Genomic DNA, 16,831 nt, shown 5'->3' on the forward strand with positions numbered 1-16,831 from the left:
GTATGACATTATCCAAAAAGTAAAATTTTAAATTGAAGAAAAATTAACAGTCATATATTCTTTTCCAAATCCTGGCCGGAGACCCTAATTATACAGGGCTACTCAATACTCATTATCCTTATATTTACCCTAACCAAACCTTAAGTTAAAAATCAACACAACCTCTCCCCCATATTTAAAAAATAAGGGGGGGGGGGGTAGTATATTATGCAACACCAGGCACTATGAGGGAAACTGCCAGATATTTTTTAATTTAAAAAATAAAATATATTTTAATTATGAATGTTACACTCATTACATTGAACCTTCTAAGAGTCACCAATTAAGTCAAAAGCTATCCGTTACGTCCAAACAGATAACTGGAGTAGCTTGCTACGCTGCTGAAAATTTCAATAAATTTTTGCTGACGTCTCTCCCCCTCGCCTTGTCACTGAAAATAGAAAACACAAAATTAATATTTTACAAAAAAGATAAAATTTTATATAGCAAAAGTATTTTAGATTCCTGATACTATATGATACTACTAGCGGCTACGCCCCTAGAGGCCTTTAGGGGCACTTGAGGAGGAGAGAGTTGAATTTAATAACCAAATTTCTTATTTTAGATTTTAAAAGAAAAAGTAAAAAAAAATTTGGGGGGGGGGGGGGCGAAAAAAGTAAAAAAAAAATTTTTTGGGGGGGGGGGATTTTTCCAACCCCCTAGGCAAATAGTTATAAACCTTCCCGGTACCTATGAGAAGCTACCCTGTTAAGGAGAACCCGATCGGTTCAGCGGTTAGCGAGATCCTTTGGTAGAGACACACAGACAAACAAACATCCTGTTACTTTAGTATAAGGATATGTTGCGTAAGAGTCTCTTTATACAATACCTCGCAATGTTACGTAGGAGTCTCTATTCGAGAGAAAAAAATTTCGATTTACTATGATTTCTCTTGGGAAGGTGGTAGACCCATCCCCCAAAATAGTTATAAACCTTCCCGGGACCTATGAGAAACTACCCTGTTAAGGAGAACCCGATCGGTTCAGCGGTTAGTGAGATCACACAGACAAACAAACAGACAAACATCCTGTTACTTTTGAATAAGGCTATTTTGCATATTTTTTTTATTGTATGTGAGTCCCCCCCCCCGTTCCCGCCCAATAGGCCTCTAGGGGCGTAGCCGCTATTATACGATATAGTTTTCTATGATAAAATTTTATTTTCAGTAAATTTGCTGCCAAATTAATATGAAACACGTGTCTACCTAATTTTATGTACCAAATAAAAACGAGTCATCTACTGGCTAAGTCACAAATTTTTTGACAAATTATTGTTATTCTGGGATTATAATGGATAAGAAATAAATAGTGAATTGATTACTACTTCTCTAGATTAAAATTATTGGAAGAAAAGTTTGGACCTCCATCCATTATTTTAATTTTAACAATTTTTTTTAGGTTTTACAAGAACGTAATAAAAACATTTTCAACGATTAATTAAAAATACATGTGAATTTTTTTTTTATATGAATAATTTTTTTGTAACATTGAAAATTTTGAAATTCTTTAAAAAATATTCAGATTAATTGAAAATTAGAGGGATAACAGTTAGTTTCTCTCAAAGTGCGAAAATTTTAAATGTCAAAAAAATAAGTGGGGAAAGTGATAGGTTAGGTTATATTGGGTAATGGGTAGCCCCGCAGAGATAGCATGGCCGCAATGGTAAGGCATAAACGAAAAAAAACTATACCCCCCCTTGTTTTTTAAGAACGGGGGGGGGATAGACACTTTGTGATAATTTTTTTATAATAACATTTTCTTATTCTTTGGCGTAACTACTTTGGGGACTTTCAATGAGTTTTGATTGGTTGTTTCATTTAGTTGAGTGTTCAAACTTTTCAACCACTTATTTTAATCTACAAAAGTGTTATTCCTGTTTATTATCATTTAGGATGTACAAAAATGTATCAGCCATTGTCTTATCCCTTTAGATCCATAGAAACAAGCGTTCTTTGGTAAATTGACGCTCAAGACACAAAATTTCAGGGATAAGACAAAGACCGATAGATTTATGTAAATCCTAAATGATGATAAAAAAATTCACCCCTTTTGTAGATTACAATTAGTGATTAAAACGTTTGAACACTCAACTTAAATAATCAACCAGTCAAAAAATACTAAGGTCCCCAAAGTTATTAAGCTAACGAATAAGAAAACTTTATTATAAAACTTTGGGGACTAGTGTAATAAACAGCCCATTGTCCTCTCACTGATACAGATCCCCTAATTGAAAGAGGCGCTTTCGCTAGAAGCAATTAAATATTGGGATACATACATTTGCAGAAGTTTATACACACCCAAAGATATTTGGCTTTTCATCTTATAAGTAAAAACAAACGCAAAAGGCTCTTTTGTGTAGATTCGCAAAATATCATGGAAGTTTTTAGTAGATATGCTACTGTATATTTCACTTTGTTTGTCCGTCATTCAGTCCGTCCGTAACGCTATGGGAGAAATAAGATTTTCTCAGTTGGTATTTAAGATAGAAATCTGAAAGTTTTTATGAAGTTTTCCTTTATCAATAAGTATGCACAATATTGTTTTCTTGGCTGTCGGTCTGTAGGGCATGCATCATAAGAAATACATACTAATATTTTCATAAAGGTTTCGATATTTATATGTGTTATTGAATAATATCTTTTTTTTACCAACTGAACATCTTTTTTTTATCCATTTTGTCAGTTGGTACGTTTATATCTTTTTTATGTTGTATCAAGTTGATGTGTGTACGTCTGTTGGTATATCCTTTTTCGACTGGCGAATTTTTATCATCAATTTAGATTGCTAATATAGTCCTTAATTATTGGTCAATACGTTCACCCATGGACAGGTGAGGGTATAAGGAAAGTCATAAATGGTGTGGATTGGGGAGACTTCGTTATATTAGTCAGCTGGGAGAAATATTTGTCAGGGTATGCGAGAATCTCTTACAACATCAAAGTATTCTATATGAATGATAACTAAAAAGTTAGAAAGACAGATAAACTATCATTAACAAATAAAGAGTAAAAACGCATTAATTATTTAATATCTATTTGAGACTTGATTAAAGAGATGCTTCGCTTAAAATATTATGTTTATAATGGCCATACTGAATTTAATAAATCATCATATCTAGTTCAAAATCAAATGGGCAATTTTAACAAGTCTAAATTAACGATAAAAGCTATCCGTTACGGACTGATGTAAATATAAAAAAGCCTCGCTTTAAAAAAATTCGTTATTTTCCTATTCTTACATTGTTGTTTAACATTTTGTAAATGGAATAATTTTCTTAAAATGTACATATATTCCAAGAAAGGAAGTATCTTAGGTATTTTCCCTAAAAGTCTCTTTTTGAGCACAATAACCCCCTCTCCCATCTCTTCTTTTTTTTAAGAAATGAAAAATTTTCGTTTTCTATAGGTTAGGTTAGGTTATAATGAGTATTGGGTAGCCCCGCAGGGTTAAGGCGCCGCAGGTATTTGCCCTACAGGATTAGTAAATAAAATAAAGTAGTCCCGTTATTTTGACTGCATTTCTGTAACTGGACTAAGTGTCTCAAAAATCATTCATGTGATGTCATAAAAATGATCCATCTCTTTTTTAGGGGTTTTCTTTCCCACTTCTCCTCTCATCTCTCTCATTTTTATGACGTCACATGGCTGATTTGGGACACTTTGTCCAGTTACTGTATTTCTTTTTTTTTAATATGGGAGAGGGTGCTGTGCTCGACTAGACAGAACACAGTAATAGTGTCTGACTGATTATGACGTAACAAAAAAAATTAGCCAATGAGAGGCCGTTATTGACCAATGGTAAAATTTATAGTGGCCTCTCATTGGCTATTTTTTTTTGTTACGTCATAATCAGTCAGACACTATTACTGTGTTCGACTAGACACTTTGAAGGAAATCACTCTTCTGTTCTTTTCTTGTTGAAATAATAGCTCAAGTGCAGAATAAATGTAGTGGGACAAAAAAAAACAGGGAGGGAGGGGACATTGGACTGTAATTTATTCTGGTACCCAAAGTTTTTAACCACGTTATCTTATTAGTTGATTCAAAAGAAACTAATATTTAGTCACAACTATTTAGTACTCTTAGAACATTTCTACTAATTTAAATCTATAGAAGGGGTAATTATGTTTATCTTCACATCAATTTACCGTCCATTGTCTTATCCCTTTAGATCCCTGGAGAAAGGAACGAAATAATAGATTATATGCCTAAAAAAACTTCTACAAAGGATTAAATCAGGGCTAAGAGATACAAAGTTAGAAAATTTTTAATAGTTATTCATCGCATCGTATTATAAACAGCTTTCCGCGGATATAAACCAGTTTTCAAGTCCCGAGATGCCGAAGGCACTGGATAACAAAACTTGTTTTAATCTTATGACTGTACATTTTTATATTCGTAGAAAACTGTATATGACACGATGCTATACATAATTTTTCGGTATGTCTGAGAACCAGTTCTTATCCGCCGGATATTAATCGGTTTCGAAGCGATACTGAAAATTGAATTATTTTGATTTAAGATAAACTGGCATTTTTTTTATAAGTGTCAAAAATAAATGTTGTTTATTTGCTTAAAACATAAAAAAGGTTATTTTTGTCGAGTATTTTCATAAACTTGGATGTTGCATTGGAGTCAAATGCTCTTATTAAGTCAAACTGTTCTTAATTATGGACCATTTCATGTAAATACATTTGTTTACAATTAAGAACTCTTTTACTCAAAACCATTTGACTATAACCCAACACCAAACTTTAGAGAATTAAGCGAAAAATGACCCTCTTTTTTTCAATTGGCACTAATCAAACTAGGGTGTGTGGGGGGTTAAGGGATGGGGGGTTGTCATATAAATCCCCTTTAATGTATTTTACTATTTCTCTTGTTTGTAGAATTTCCAACCTTTTTTAATATAACAAAAATGTTCAACAATACTTTAAAGCTTTTTAATTGAGAAAACTTAAGGAACCATTATCAATATAGACACTTGCTTTGCTTTCCGTTACCGGCAATTTTTAACGGCAAATAACGGTGACACGAAACCAAACTTATTTTAAACATTCTAGTTTTTTTAATTTCCACCAACTTTAGTTTTATTTTGTTTTGTTATCTCCTATGGTTTCCGAGATAAAAAAGAGGGAGGTGATCATTCAAGAAGCTCCCTCTCCCCTTTATAAATGTTGAGTTGCCCCACAAGCATACCTAGGGTTAAAGCATCCCTCAATTCTTGAGATGAAACTTAATTCATCTTCTTTCATCCTTCAAACTAAAACAATAAAAGGAGAGAGAGAGAACCAGGGCTCAAGGGATGGGATAATGGATCGAATATTGTTGTTTGTGAAAGATTTAGCAGGTTTTAATAGACTTTGAGACTACTTAAAGTGTCAACACTATTAAATTGAAATAATTACACATTGTCCCCTCTCTTTATCCCTGAGAGAGAACACTCTTGTCCCAGTGATCTTTATGGATAAGACAATGGATGATAAATTAATGTACATCCCCAATGATGATACCCAAAATAACCCCTTCTGTAGATTATCAATATTGATTGGAAAGTTTTGACACTACTAGTAAGAAAGCAACCAATTAAATTTCAATTAAAGTGCCCAAAATTTTTAAGCCAACAAAGAAGAAAACGTGTTGCTAAAACTTTGGGTACCAGTGTATTTATAAGTTTGATGTTCCCTCCTTCCCATATAAAGAATACTCTTGTCCAAGGGATCTTATTCTTAAGGGATAAGACAATGGATGATAAATTGACTGACACCCCCAATTATAGTGAACAAAATTACTACTTCTTTTGCTTTAAATTATTGGTTGAACATATTGGACACTGCTGATTTTTATAACCAATAATGATTCTATAAAAGTACCCAAAGTTTTGAGTCAATGCATTATTAAACTTTGAGTACCCGTGTAATTTTAAGTCCAATGTTCCCTTCCTCCTTCTCTGAGAAAAAAAAACACTATTGTCCGCACATAAATAGATGAAAAGATAGATTTATAATTATTTTAAAAGGGTCAATCCTTAAAATAAATAAAGAAACAGGATGTCTGTTTGTCTTTCTAGTTGTCTTTACCGAAGGATCTCGCTTACCGCTGAACTGTTATAGTTCTTCATTACAGGGTAGCTTTTCATATATCCTGGGAAGGATTATAACTGTTTTGGGGGAGGGTACCACCATCCTACCAAATAATATCGCCCCTAGGAAAAAATTACTCCTCCCCCCCCCCTCAAAAAATTCCCCCACACAATTTTGTTTTACTTTTTGTAAAATCTAAAATAATACAATGGGTTATTTAATTCAACTCCAACTCATAAAGTGCATTTAGAGGCCTCTAGGGTGTGTAGCCGCTAGTCTACAGATAACCTGGTTGATTCGCGACTACAGATAGACAGACATTCTACTACTTTGTATCATACAAATATAAATAAGTAATATTTTCCAGTATGGCTTAGAAACCAATTAATATCCGCTGGATTAGAACCTGTTCTGAGCCATATTAAAAAAAAGTATGTATTGTTTCATATGAAAGATAATTTTTCATGTTCAAAAAAAAATAAAAATTTTGATATTAATAACAGTTTGTTCAGTATAATCTTATTTTTTTTTTCTTTTCCACGGAAAATTGTCTATAAAACCTGATTATAACATAAACAATGGAAGAACAATTCTTGTGCATCACTTATCAGGGAGAGAGGGGACAAAGAACTGCTTATTACACTAGTCCCCAAAGTTTCAAAATAACGTATTCTTATTTGTTGGCTTAACAACTTTGGGGACTTTAATTGCTTTTGATTGGTTGGTTTATTAAGTGTTAAAACTTTCAACCACTAATTTAAACCTACAGAATGGGAAATTTTGTGTATCAACATTGTACATGAATTTATTAGCCATTGTCTTATCCCTTTAGATCCCTGTTCATTTATACAATAGCAATTTATATAAACATAAACAAGGATGACAACATTCATAAGTAGCGAAGATAACTGGACACACAGAAATATAGACTAGATGTACAATGGTCATGAAAAATAAAAAGTAAGAGAGCGCTTAAGTGAACATTAAATAATATGTCAAATCACAAAACCCCATAAAAATTAATATATTTAACTTTTGTGACACGACCGACAGACAAACGGTCCAAGTACGTTAAATACTGAATACAATCTATCTCCCAGCAGAACATAAAATCATATTTCACGTTCTGACGGAGTGAAGAACGGACCATACAAAGTGAATTATAGAGTAGCTCCACTACTAACACTTAATTAAAGAAAAATCTAGACTAGTGCATCGTTTACACAATAGTAATGTACAAACAAATTAAGCATTTACTTTCATGGGTTGTTTCCCTTAAAGTGTCTAGCGAGCACAGAAACCCCGTTCTTATTATTTAAAAATATCAATTTTGCTCTAGATGACTTACAACTGCGGGATTATTGCTGCGATACCCTAACCCAAACTACCTTATTTTCAATTTATATTAAAGTATGAAAGGAGGTGTTACTGTGTTCGACTAGGCACCTTGATGGAAACTACCGTTTTCTTTTCATGGTTCTTTTTTTAGCAAGAATAGATGTTTATTGTTCATGTACATATATATAATAAGAGTACAATTATTTCAGTCAGATGAAGAAACAACACAATGTAATTCAAAGTAGCATGATGTTCTTTTTTATGTGTGTTTGTCCGTATATTCTTTCTACTAAATATAAATCTAAGCTGTTTTCCTAAGGATTCGTCATTCTATAGTGAAAACATTCATAATCATGTGCAGGCCACTGTTTACAATTAATTCAACCCTTACAGATCGGGGGGGGGGGGGGAGGACTAAATAAGGCCCCCTCCAGTTTTGTCGATGTCATTTTTTTAAGGTAAGATAGAGAGCTGTGACTTCTTGACTAAAAGTTTAGCAATTATACGTCGGCAAGAGTTGATTTTATAAGGATATATGGTCTGTGTCGGTCGTGGCGTCCGGTCAAAGTCGGTTAGGTGGCACCAAATAAGAAAAAAATCTAAATGCCTAAATCTTAATTTCTACATAATGACTTTTGTGTATAAGGTAAAGAAACCATCGAATTAGAAAACGTTATTGGAAAACTTTCTGGACTAGTGTAATAAACAATTTCCTCCCTTCCTGATATAATAACTTACTCACCTGATGGAGATGCGATCCTCAATTTTCAAATTCTTTGAACGTACATATGAGACTTTTACAGAAATGCTTCGCATCCACAACTATCTATCTATGCTTGATATAAAGTCAACACTTTATAGATCATATTATGAACCTTTGATTGACACGTGCCCTGCAATTAACTAGTAGCACTCAGGGGCAAGACACAATTACTTTAGCTAGGCCCAAGGCATTATTTGTATCAATTTATGTATTCATAGGCCTATCCTTACCTATATGACACCATATATGGGTAACGCTAGCCTATTCATGGTAATCTGTATGTGATTTGCTAATAGTATATGTTTATTGAAGATATTATGTTTATAGTTAATGTAATCATACAAACAACTAGTTCAAATATGTATGCCTACAACCATGCCTGATTTACGTCACATATTAACACACAGATATTTAATTGCACAGACAAACACTAAAATCCTGGTCCAGAGCTAATGTTATAGCATGTACCTCTTGAATTTATTCAGTTATTTACTAACTCTCCTACCATCAACTTCTCTTTCTGGCTTTAAAAGGTAATGACTTAGTTGTTTGGCATGCATTGTAGTTTAAATTTAGGCCCCTTAGTACTTAGCATGAATTGAGCTCAGGCCTTATGTTAGAACTCTAACACTTAGCACAATTCACTGCTTGGGACTTAGGGCATATTTCTGTCCTACTCTACTTATAATTTTAACACTTATCCTGTAAATATTTTCATACTTAACTTATGCACTTGTGATATAAATACACTTTATAAAACCATTTTCCTTCCTTGATACTTAATATACTTATACAATTCTGATCGAATATCAAAACCAACCATTTATTCTTAGGTTAAAGCAACATAATACTTCGCGTGGGTCTTTTGTTGAGCTTCCACCAGCTCAACCAAATTCGTATTATACTTGTGGGAATAGAGGGTTAAGCATTCTAAACAAACGAACCGACGATGAGAATGTCTATGTGTATTGCATTAAAATTAGGTTTTAGTAGTACTCATAGAAGAGCAGTCTCCATACCTAACTATGGACAAACGCCCCATTCGCACACACAATGGTGCAACTTACCGGTTGTATCTTGGAAAATTTTACTTCATAAATTTTTTTTCTTTTTTTTCCTTACCGTACCCGAACCGCCTAAGGCAGGTATTTTTACCAAAATCGAATAATTGTAGTTATGGCAAAATCGGATTTACCAAAACCTGTGATACTATTTGAGAGCAAGGTTAGGACTATGAGGCGTTTGAAGAGATAGGGACTGAAAGGCACGACACAAATGCAATTGAGAGCCTCGTGTACGAGCAGTTGCACTAGCTGACACTCTAGAGGCCCTAGAGAATGCTAGCATATTTGTGGCCATTGGTCTCCGCCCTATAAGGACACTCGCACTGGTTGACACTCTAGAGGCCCTAGAGAATACCAGCACACCGGCACCTCCATGTCCGCCTCTCTTTAGTAAAACACTTGATTTGGAATAATCTATGATTGAGCTATGTGCAAAATTTTGATTTCTGGACTTAGTCAGAATTTTGAAATTTGGGAGTTGTGCTAGGTGGCGGAGTATATATATAAATCTTCGGACTTAGTATGATTTTTACTTATTCGGAAATTCTCTAAGTGTTGAAATACTTGAATCTTTGATACTTAAACCAGAACTTATTAAGAATCAAGCATGGAGTAACTTTTCATTTATAAGCTATCAAAATACTATTTGTAAAGGACCATTTTGAACTGCCTTATTAAATGAAAACTTAGGAGCAAATCCTATAGAACACGGGAAACGCTGTTAGTTGGGATACATATTGTCTTTGGAGCCATGTTTCTGAAACAATATGCCGAAAGCAGTTAGTACTCTTGAGTCGTAGTAAAGGGCCAAAAGATTATTACAAACTTGTAGCATTTATACTCAAGTTAAACTGTACTAATACTTTGGTGCCGTTAGAACCGATTTTCTGAGATTTGCACTTACTTATACATGCCTAGGACTTATATTCTTAATGCAATTCTGATTTATATGCGGATGTATCAAAATAACTATCGCCTCTAAAATTTTGAGTTAAACAAAGTATTTCAAAGTCTTAAAGATATTCTCAACATCGATCGGTTGGAATGATATAAGTGTAGACAAATTGCTGTACGCAATCAGAGAAATAACTCCAGAGACTTCCTGAGACTCTGAGCAAAATATTCCACTTTTGGACTTAGCACCGTTTCTATTTCTTTTGTTACAGAGAGAATCTCGAATTTCTGGACTTATAGTAATTTTATGAAATTGTGAACTTGGTTGGAAATTTACCAAAATTCGGACTTGTAATAATTACGATTTTTCCAACTAGATTAGCAAATTTCATTTTCCACACTTAAAAGAAAATTTTGTCTTAGAGTATTTCTGTCTTAGCCAAAATATTCCAATTATGGACTTAGAGAGATTCTATTTCTTTTGGTGAAGGATAATTCTAACGCTCTAATACTTTATAATTTTAAAATCCTTAACTTAGCGAGATTTGCATTTAGTCAAAATATTCCAATAGTGGACTTAGAGTGATTCTATTTCTTTTGACTTATAGGCAATCTCTAAAGTAGCTTTGTGAATGAACTGTTAGGAAATTTCATCGCGGACAAAATATTCCACGTCTGGACTTAGAGTAATTCTATTTCTTTTGTCTCAAGATAAATTCACTATTTTTTATACTTAGTATAATTTCATTGAAAAGAAATTTTTTGGACTTAGTCAAAATTCACTAACTTTGTACTTAGGATAATTTCAATAAAAATTTTTTTTGACTTAGTCAAAATTTATTAATTTTGCACTTAAAATATTTTCAGAATTTTTTTTTTCCTAAGCCGAAATTTATTGATTTTGTACTTAGAATAATTTCATTAGAAACTTTTTGGACTTAGTCAAAATTTTCCAACTTTGGACTTAGAGTGATTCTATTTTATTTTGACTTAGAAAGTTTTTAATTCAATCTTAACTTAGAAAATCTTTTTGTTTGTATGTTCCTTACAAACACATACATAAATATAATAAACAGTTCACTCAACAATAAGTAGGACATGAAAACTAAATTTTTACTTACTTTGCTAATGCTAACATTTCTATTTCATGTACCACCAGGATTCAGCAGTGAAAGTGAAGACAAGTTAATTACTAGTGATAGTGACCATTAGTGATATAAAAGTATAGTCAACAATATAGGCCCTATATGTACTGAATAGCACACTTTAAGAGACAAAGTTCTATAAACCAAACGCAGCAGGAGGTTGCAGCAGCCTACCTTGGGAGAGTAGGACGTCTCTAAAAGAAGTAGCAGAAGTACTACGGAAAAGTACCCTACTGTCTTTAAATATCCGGAATCATACATTTTTTTTACATATCGAGAAACGTATGTTTACTTAGGCTTACTAGCACATAGACTATAACCAAGTAACATAAAAGTGTGTCTACATATAGCCCAGAGTTTTTATAACCTAACAGATTACTTTTAGATAAGTTAGAAAAAAAAAGTGCACTAAAATCAGTCAGATTAGTTTTCATAAGGTATAAGTATTGTTTAATTCAAAGTTGATAAGCTCCTTTGAAGTTTGATTGACAACCTCCACATTATAGGTTGGCCACCTAGTGTAGGATCTCACACTTCCTCAGAGTAAACTTGCACTTGAATACTGTATTACTACTAATTATAATTAGATTACATCCGGTCAGATAATTTTGAAAACAATCTTTACATATATAAATATAGGTATATCTAAATTGTATATCTTACTACAGTTATAAGAATTGAAGTCATAAGTGAAGCCCCAATTTTGCGCAAATTACGTTATAGGATTGGAAGGAAACCCCTAATACAACTATAAGTAAGAGGTGGCGAGATATTTGACATTCAGGCAAAATTGTTGCAATATTATTAGAATATAGACGATCCTTTGGGAGTGAACCTTAGTAAGTTATATTCATAATAGCCTTACAGGAATAAGTAGATCGTAGGCTATAAACACATATCCTTAGAGTGAAGTAAGAGTTCAACAAGGATTATAAATTGCTGTTTTCTTTTCTCGACAACCATAATTTGCTAGGAAAGTCGACTCCTGAGCAAACTAAAAGTTAATTTGCGATAGTATATAAGCATACCCAAATTAACTCCGCTGCAAACATTACTTAACTTAATAACCAACTTGAATAGCTAACTAGCTCAAATTGACTCCATAAATAAAACTATATAAAAGTTAAGTAGGAGTGTTTCTACAGTTGAGCTTAATTAAGGATAAGGGTGCATTAGCGCACATCTTTAGAATATCAATCAAAAGCTCACATGCACGTATATACGACGTAGAAACAACTATAGGTGAAGCATATATCATACCCATCTATAGCTAAACACAATTTAAAGCAAAGAATTGTTAACTTAATCAGATTCTTGATTGTTTTAAACTATACCCATTATTTGTACTCCTCTCGAACTTCCGCTATTTTTATCATAAAAATAGTACAACATTCCACTGGCATCTAAAAGAACTTACAATTAGTTCTAAGACTTTACAACTATTAACATGTCATCTGCCCGCAAGCAAGGCCAGCAGGATGATGAAGCTGGTAAGGAAACCACTCCTTGTCGGGGACGCTCGACAACACCTGGTATAAATACCCCTTCAGCTAATACAGACATTAGAGACTCCGATGCTTATGAGGAAATACAAATATCCAATCTAGAAGAATCAGAACAAATTGGCAAGAGGAATATGAGCCCTGAATTGAATGCGATATCTCTGGCCTCACTATCAACTCAAGCTAACTTATCAGACTCGTGGAAAACTGTTTCCCGCAGGCGGACAAAAGTAGCAGAACCAGCAGAAGAACTTCTACTCTCGCAGAAACTGAACACAATACAACTTGGTAGACCTACCACGAGTGGTTCACTTGAAGTTGGAAGGAATCTCTGCACAAACTGTACAACGAGTGAAGAACACAAGAGAATCCACACCACCAACACTTCGAAATCTAAAGAGAGAAGAGCTAACTACAGAGACAGACAAATTGCCAAAATAGAGGCCATCTCAAATTATCATAGAAGAAAATCCACCGTTAAAGAAATGGCTACAAAATCACCCAATCCCAAACCTCATCACAGGGATAACAGGGACAGGCATTTTCAAAGGAATACCAAGCGGGATTATCAGGCTTCTTATAGGTTATCACCTGGACGCTACTGTGTAGCATGTGGACAATATTCTCACAACATATCTGATGGATGTAGATTATTATGTGATGATACAGGGCGGTTATACCCAACTGTACTGACATCAGCTTTCTGTACAAACTGTTATAAGACATATGGTAAAGAGTTATACCATTCTCGACACTTATGTCCTGGAAGGCCAGCCATGATGGAATTATACCATAGTGGTAAGGTGAAACCTAGTGGTGTCTTCAGGCAAACATATGAAAACTGGGCTAAAGCCAATGCTGAGGAATCATCTAGAGATTGTAACCTCAGTGGAATCACAGCTGCCACAGCGGAAATAATTCCCAATGAGCCTAAAGATCAAGTAAGAGATAACATTACACCAGCAAAGGAGGAAGAAAGAAAATTGTACCTTCATTGCTCTGGTTGTATGCCAGAAGAAATAGATTGTAAATATGACTATGATGTACGCATGACAGCTTTACTTGACTCAGCAACAGATAAAAACATCATATCAGCCAGGTACTATAGCAAGTTGTTTGGCATAGTAATGAACGATGATAAAAATCAGCTGGAAGAAAGTCATGATCTACCAGTTACATGCGCAGATCACAAGATCCCCGAACCCAGAGAAGTAACTCTCATGATTCGCCCCACATCATTTTCAAGCCGTCATTACCCAATTCTCTTTTCAATTGTAGCTGAAGACCATGAGGATGTCGCACCTATGATAATTGGACTGAATGGTATTAGAAGCCTACAGCTAACATGGACGCCTGTCACAGACAAATACCGGTTAGCACCGTGTTTGTATTCTATTCTTCACCCTGAAGGACCGCTGAGCAGTATCTTCTGTTCTGAACTTGAGCTCCAGCTCTGTACAGGAGTAGTTAAAAAGATCAAAGCTAAAGAAACCCAAGTGATAGTAATGAATATCAACCACTTTTTCAACCTAGCACCTGGAACACAAGTGATCCTCAGCGACGATCATATTTCAAACGAAAATGCAGGAATCAAGATCTTACCTGGACAAACACAACTCATTATCAATGATGATGGACAACTCAGTGGCAGAGCTTTAATAATCAACAACTCCAATCACACTATCACCAACACAGTTATCACTGGTTACATAGAGTCCAGCGACCAATCTATTGTCAGAGAGGTAGTCGTTGATTTTGACTTCTCAGGATCATTCATATATGGACTACCTATGCTACCAGAAGTAGACGAATCTGATGACGAATTGGATCAACTTGCCATAGCACGAAACACGCCAGCTATTAATTAGATCACTCTAATTACTAGTAACCAACCCAATAATACTCTTATACCAATCTGAAACACAAAATCAATAATTACATTGATTAACTTATTAAGCTGATAGATACACTTTAATTCATACAACTATCGAACAGGGCACTCACATATCATGAGTGATCTTAATCTGATTATCATCTTAATGCTAATAAAAATTCCAGTCTCATCTACTCCTGAATACAGTAAATTCATTGAACACATAGATGATGTTGTAGAAATTAGGTTAAGGTGTATGGTCAAGATTGAAAAATTTCACACACTACTATTTCAACAAAAAAAAAAAAAAGAGAGAAACTTGAATAGTAATATGGCTAATGTTTTATGGCATAATTCTAACATCTTCATACATTCACATGTAGACAAAAAGTCCTGAACAATCAACAGTGCCAAAATACCACTGGGACTTTGTCTAAAGACTATCATTACTTGTGAAGCAAATCTTACACTAAAACTCAACCTAAGACAGACAAGACAAAATTGTAAAACATAAATATATATATTAGGACATGACCTAGATAGTACACTCCACCCCAGGAGCCCAGTATACTTAGGGAGTATCATTAAATTGATTGAACTATCTAAAACCGAAGTCAGAATTACTGAGCATACATTTTGAATATTCTGAAGAAAGTTGTGGAGAATACGCACATAAAAGATAGAAAATTTAGTTTGAGAAAATTTTTACTTACCTTGAAAAGTTGTAACTTTTCCTTGGTTCTAGGTTTACAGGTCTATCGCAGTATAAATTGAAAACAAGCATAGCAGTTTTCAAAAGATGTATGGACTTACAGATTTTACTGAAAGAAGACTTTTTATGCGCATATTCACAACAATAGGCATAAATGAACCAATAGCACATTCGATCTCACTTATACTTTCGGGTTGGATGAACTTTTGTCTCAATCCTAGCACAACGGTGAAACTTAGAGGACACTAAGAAAGTTTGGCAATTGGACCAATTTTGGTAGAATTAACTAGCACATTGACATGTAAAATAACCCTGTCAAATAAAGCTAGTACCACCTCTAGCTTTTATATAATAGTCTTATTTGAACTGCATTATCAGAACTCACAGACCACTTCTATCACCTGATCTAATCTTTATATGAGCATACAATACTATATCACTCCTGGTGATAAGATACCAAGCTTATCGTTGCATTTGCAAGCAAGGGAAAACAGTATTGAATCGCTTGAATTTAAATTTTGATTATCTCGAAAACCCTATGAATTATAATTCCCAAGTAACCTTGCAGTTAACATTAAGTCTAAGAAACACATCTCGGATACTTAACCCATCAGCCTTTAATAATGCCTGAAACATTTACCCAAAACCATGCTGCGGCAAAGGTGCATCTAATTTGTATATAATTGTGATAAAGACAAAAACTATCAATTAGGATCTGTACGAACAAAACTATATCTTTAATGCTCTTATTTAAGAACACAGCAACAGTATACATTGTGATATGCCACAATTTCACCCATCAATGATTTTATTTAAAAATCTAGTAATTAAGCAAAAACCATTGCCTACCCTCAAAGAAAATTTCAATCAAAACAAGATTAAGTTTTCTTTCTCGCATATTGTACTCAGACTTCTTTAAAAACTTTAAACTTCAGAACTATAATATAACCCAAATACCAATGCATCTTGTCAACAAATGATTAACAGGTATATTACAGTTCTAACCAAATTAGATTTGAACTGCTATAACAACAACACAACTAATAATAATGCCATAAAATATTTAAGCTATAAACCATATGAACTAATTATAGCTCATACTATAAGAAGGGAACACTATTGCTTACGCGATATTATATGCTGTACGCAAATTTTGATAAAACAGGGATATTTAAAAATTTAAATAATAAAACTCCCCTATATCTATTTTAAAAGATGCTAACACCTGTTTTAATTGCTAATTAAAGATAAGATTACAACTAAAAATCACATAATAAAATAAAGGTAAACTTACAGAAAATTCATGGAATTAACTAAATACTTTCCACGTAAGACCAATCCTAATATCACACATATCCTCTCACAGTATTAATAAATTGCAAGTTTTCAAAATAAACATGGTTGAAAGGAGATCTGATAT

General features: G+C 33.7%; 1 long non-coding RNA gene across 1 annotated transcript in view; it reads right to left on the minus strand.

Moving 5' to 3' along the window:
* Nucleotides 1-304: 304 nt before the first annotated feature.
* LOC145304188 (uncharacterized) overlaps nucleotides 305-16,831 on the minus strand; it is a 60,847-nt gene continuing 44,320 nt past the window's right edge. Inside the window, exon 6 of the long non-coding RNA XR_013874021.1 lies at nucleotides 305-430. This is a non-coding gene — a long non-coding RNA (uncharacterized LOC145304188). The remainder of the gene's footprint in view (nucleotides 431-16,831) is intronic.

Source organism: Acartia tonsa, chromosome 13 (assembly GCF_053477335.1).
Source record: "Acartia tonsa isolate MP-2025a chromosome 13, ASM5347733v1, whole genome shotgun sequence".
Taxonomy (NCBI): domain Eukaryota; kingdom Metazoa; phylum Arthropoda; class Copepoda; order Calanoida; family Acartiidae; genus Acartia; species Acartia tonsa.